Here is a 5,829-nt window from a genome sequence, read left to right on the forward strand (position 1 = left end):
TGATCGATGCCCCCTCAGGCAGGACGCCGGAAAAGGCCCCAAGATGGGATCTCACGGGTACAAAAGGTTGCGGCGGTGGAATTAGGTTTTTGTGGTCACTTCTGATGTTTGGGGGTACGTAGGTATATATAGGAGGAAGAAGTAGGTCGGTGGAGCCATGAGGGGCCGACGAGGGTGGAGGGCGCGCCTGGGGGGTAGGCGCACCCCCGGCCTTGTGGCCGCCTCGTTAGTTGCTTGACGTCCACTCCAAGTCCTCTGGATCACGTTTGTTCCAAAAATCACACCCCCGAAGGTTTCATTCCGTTTGGACTCCGTTTGATATCCCTTCTCTGCGAAACACTGAAATAGGGAAAAAAACAATTTGGGTTGGGCCTCCGGTTATAGCTTAGTCCCAAAAATAATATAAAAGTGTATAATAAGCCCATTAAACATCCAAAACAGAATATATAATAGCATGGAACAATAAAAAATTATAGATACGTTGGAGACGTATCATGGTTCGTTTTATGAAAGGCGTGCATGACGATAGTTTTACTAGGGCACGGTGAGGCCATACCATGGCACCACACCAGGTGTCATGTTTTCCAAGCATGTATTTCATTTTTGTATAGTTGTTAACCCTGTAAACGACGCGTTTATGGTTGACTATTGCCACACATTTCCTTGAAATATCTGCCCATTCCTTGTAAAAGGCATGAGAACGTACTAAATAGCATGAGCATGATTTTCCAGACTGCTCTTGTGCACCTTTTCATGCACCCGTTGTTTGAATTTGAATTATGTGTGTAATTAATGCCTAGAAAATGCTCCTAATCCCCTAAATATGGTAAATGAGTTCGGAAAAATGTCAAATTTGAACACATTCATTTGAGGTGGTATGTTGATCATTGGAAAAAAATGAATGACAAACTAGGACGAAAATTTGGATTCCCCTTCCATCTTGGTGATTTCCCTCTCAAAAGCATTGAACTTCCTCGGTGATGGTTCGATTTATGAAGGGCGTGCATGACGACATAAATCAAACCTTCTCAGCTTTTAACCAAGGCACGGTGAGGCCATACCATGGCACCATGCCAGGCATCATGTTTTTCAAGCACGTATTTCATTGTTCTATAGTTGACAACCCAGTAAATGACGCGTTTGTGGTTGACTACTGCCACGCATTCCATTGAAATCTCTGCCCATTCCTTGTAAAAGGCTTGAGAAATTACTAAATACCACGAGTATGGTTTCTCCAGACCGTTCTTGTGCACCTTTTCAAGCACCAATTGTTTGATTTTGAATTATGTGTGTTAATGCCTACAAAATGCACATAATCCCCTAAATATTGTAAATGAACCCGGAAAAGTGTCAAATTTGAACACGGTGATTAGGAGGGTTTATGTTCATCGTAGAAAAAAACTCATGGATGAAGGACAAAGGAAATTCGGATTCCCATTCAATCTCGGTGATTTACTGTCGCACAAGATTCATCTCCGTCGCCTCTACGAATCGTGTGTGTTCACTCACACATGCAAAAGGAAAAAGGAAAACCCTCGCCAACTTCGTCCCCACTCACTCGCCGCGGACTCCTCCGCAACTCTGCACCCTAAGCTCGACGGCTATTGGCGGCGGGCGTAGGTCGCGCTCCAAACGGCGCGGGATTTCGTCCCTACTGCTTTCCGCCGCCTATCTGCACCGACATTCTAGACTCTGGTCGACTGGGGTTTTCTGCGGGATTGGGCCGGAGAATTTTCTCATGGAGAAGGTAATCAACTTAGCGAAATATTCACTCATCTCTTATCGCAGTCCGTCCGTCGCTGTTAATCAACCAGCGGAAATCGCTGTGGAATCATTTTTTTTCTAGTTGATTCGTGGGTGTTCATTCATGTGTCCACAGCACGAGCACAAATTGGGCAACTGTGGTCACTTCTGACAAGTAGACCGACTCATGCCTGCATCTACTACTATTACTCCACACATCGACCGCTATCCAGCATGCATCTAGAGTATTAAGTTCATAAGAACGGAGTAACACTTTAAGCAAGATGACATGATGTAGAGGGATAAACTCATACAATATGATATAAACCCCATCTTTTTATCCTCGATGGCAACAATACAATACGTGTCGTTTCCCCTACTGTCACTGGGATCGAGCACCGCAAGATTGAACCCAAAGCTAAGCGCTTCTCCCATTGCAAGAAAGATCAATCTAGTAGGCCAAACCAAATTGATAATTCAAAGAGACTTGCAAAGATAACCAATCATACATAAAAGAATTCAGAGAAGATTCAAATATTGTTCATAGATAATCTTGATCATAACCCACAATTCATCGGATCTCGACAAACACACCGCAAAAGAAGATTACATCGAATAGATCTCCAAGAGAATCGAGGAGAACTTTGTATTGAGATCCAAAGAGAGAGAAGAAGCCATCTAGCTAATAACTATGGACCCAAAGGTCTGAGGTAAACTACTCACACATCATTGGAGAGGCTATGGTGTTGATGTAGAAGCCCTCCATGATCGATGCCCCCTCCGGCAGGACGCCGGAAAAGGCCCCAAGATGGGATCTCACGAGTACAGAAGGTTGCGGCGCTGGAATTAGGTTTTTGTGGTCACTTCTGATGGTTTGGGGATACGTAGGTATATATAGGAGGAAGAAGTAGGTCGGTGGAGCCACGAGGGGCCCACAAGGGTGGAGGGCGCGCCTGGGGGGGTAGGCGCGCCCCTGCCTCGTGGCCGCCTCGTTGGTTGCTTGACGTCCACTCCAAGTCCTCTGGATCACGTTTGTTCCAAAAATCACGCTCCCGAAGGTTTCATTCCGTTTGGACTCCGTTTGATATCATTTTTCTGCAAAACACTGAAATAGGCAAAAAAAACAGCAATTTGGGCTGGGCCTCCGGTTAATAGGTTAGTCCAAAAAATAATATAAAAGTGTATAAATAAGCCCATTTAACATCCAAAATAGAATATATAATAGCATGGAACAATCAAAAATTATAGATACGTCGGAGACGTATCAAGCATCCCCAAGCTTAATTCCTGCTCGTCCTCGAGTAGGTAAATGATAAAAACAGAATTTTTGATGTGGAATGCTTCTTAGCATAATTCTCAATGTAAATCTTTTTATTGTGGCATGAATATTTAGATCCGAAAGATTTAATATAAAAGTTTAATGTTAACATAAAAACAATAATACTTCAAAACATGCTAACCAAGCAATTATGTCTTATCAAAATAACATAGCCAAAGAAAGCTTATCCCTACAAAATCATATAGTTAGGCCATGTTTCAATATTGTCACAGAAACGTTCTCATCGTGCATAACCCCGATGACAAGCCGAGCAATTGGTTCATACTTTTTAACACGCTTCAGCCTTTTCAACTCTTACGCAATACATGAGCGCAGGCCATGGATATAGCACTATGGGTGGAGTAAAGTATAATGATGGGGGTTATGAGAGAAGACAAAAGAGGTAGAAAGTCTCACATTGACACGGCTAATCAATAGGCTATGGAGATGCCCATCAATTGATGTCAATGAGAGCAGTAGGGATTGCCATGCAACGGATGCACTAGAGTTATAAATATATGAAAGCTCAACAAAAGAAACTAAGTGGGTGTGCATCCAACTTGCTTGCTCACGAAGACCTAGGGCATTTTGAGGAAGCCCGTCATTGGAATATACAAGCCAAGTTCTATAATGAAAAATTCCCACTAGTATATGAAAGTGATAACATAGGAGACTCCTATCATGAAGATCACGGTGCTACTTTGAAGCACAAGTGTGGAAAAAGGATAGTAACATTGTCCCTTCTCTCTTTTTCTCTCTTTTTTTTCTTTTTTTTCTTTGGGCCTTCTTTTTTCTTTTTTTTCTTTGGCCTCTTTTTTTTAGTCCGGAATCTCATCCCGACTTGTGGGGGAATCATAGTCTCCATCATCCTTTCCTCACATGGGACAATGCTCTAATAATGATGATCATCACACTTTTATTATTTACAACTCAACAATTACAACTCAATACTTAGAACAAAATATGACTATGTGAATGCCTCCGGCGGTGTACCGGGATATGCGATCAATCAAGAGTGACATGTATGAAAAATTATGAATGGTGGCTTTGCCACAAAATACGATGTCAACTACATGATCATGCAAAGCAATATGACAATGATGAAGCGTGTCATAATAAACGGAACGGTGGAAAGTTGCATGGCAATATATCTCGGAATGGCTATGGAAATGCCATGATAGGTAGGTATGGTGGCTGTTTTGAGGAAGATATAAGGAGGCCTATGTGTGATAGAGTGTGTCATATCACGGGGTTTGGATGCACCGGCGAAGTTTGCACCAACTCTCAAGGTGAGAAAGGGTAATGCGCGGTACCGTAGAGGCTAGAAAATTGTGAAGGTTGAGAGTGCGTATAATCCATGGACTCACATTAGTCATAAGGAACTCATATACTTATTGCAAAAGTTTATTAGCCCTCGAAGCAAAGTACTATTGTGCATGCCCCTAGAGGGATAGATTGGTAGCAAAAGACCATCGCTCGTCCCCGATCGCCACTCATAAGGAAAGCAATAAAAGAACACCTATGTGTCAAAATTGATACACAACGTTTACCATACGTGCATGCTACGGGACTTGCCAACTTCAACACAAGTATTTCTCAATTTCACAATTACTCAACTAGCACACTCTAATATTACCACCTTTATATCTCAAAACACTTATCAAGTATCTAACTTCTCATGATATCCAATGAACTCAATATGGAAGATTAATTTCACAATTAAAGAAAATTACCATGCTGTTTAAGACTCTCAAAATAATATAAATGAAGCATGAGAGATCAATAATTTCTATAAAACACAACCACCGCCGTGCTCTAAAAGATATAAGTGAAGCACTAGAGCAAAAACTATATAGCTCAAAATATATAAGTGAAGCACATAGAGTATTCTAACAAATTCCGAATCATGTGTGTCTCTCTCAAAAGGTGTGTACAGCAAGGATGATTGTGGAAAACTAACAAACAAATACTCAAATCATACAAGACGCTCCAAGCAAAACACATATCATGTGGTGAATAAAAATATAGCTCCAAGTAAAGTTACCGATGGATGAGGACGAAAGAGGGGATGCCTTCCGGGGCATCCCCAAGCTTTGGCTTTTTGGTGTCCTTGGATTTACCTTGGGGTGCCTTGGGCATCCCCAAGCTTAGGCTCTTGCCACTCCTTGTTCCATAGTCCATCAAATTTTCACCCAAAACTTGAAAACTTCACAACACAAAACTTAACAGAAAATCTCGTGAGCTCCGTTAGCGAAAGAAAACAAAACACCACTTCAAGGTACTGTATTGAACTCATTAATTATTTATATTGGTGTTAAACCTACTGTATTCCAACTTCTCTATGGTTTAGAAGCTCTTTTACTAGCCATAGATTCATCAAAATAAGCAAATAGCACACGAAAAACAGAATCTGTCAAAAACAGAACAGTCTGTAGTAATCTGTAACTAACGCAAACTTCTGGAACTCAAAAAATTCTAGCAAAATAGGACGTCCTAAATAATTTGTTTATTGATCTGCTGCAATTGGAATCAGTATTTTATCACGTTCTGGTGATTTTTAACAATTGTTTTCGTGAGCAGAAAGTTTCTGGAATTTTCAGCAGGATCAAATAACTATCATCCAAGAAGATCCTATAGGTTTAACTTGGCACAAACACTAATTAAAACACAAAACCACATCTAAACAGAGGCTAGATGGATTATTTATTCCTAAACAGAACCAAAAAGCAAAAAAACTAAAAATAAAATTGGGTTGCCTCCCAACAAGC

The sequence above is a fragment of the Aegilops tauschii genome, chromosome 6 (genome assembly GCF_002575655.3).
Source record: "Aegilops tauschii subsp. strangulata cultivar AL8/78 chromosome 6, Aet v6.0, whole genome shotgun sequence".
Classification (NCBI taxonomy): domain Eukaryota; kingdom Viridiplantae; phylum Streptophyta; class Magnoliopsida; order Poales; family Poaceae; genus Aegilops; species Aegilops tauschii.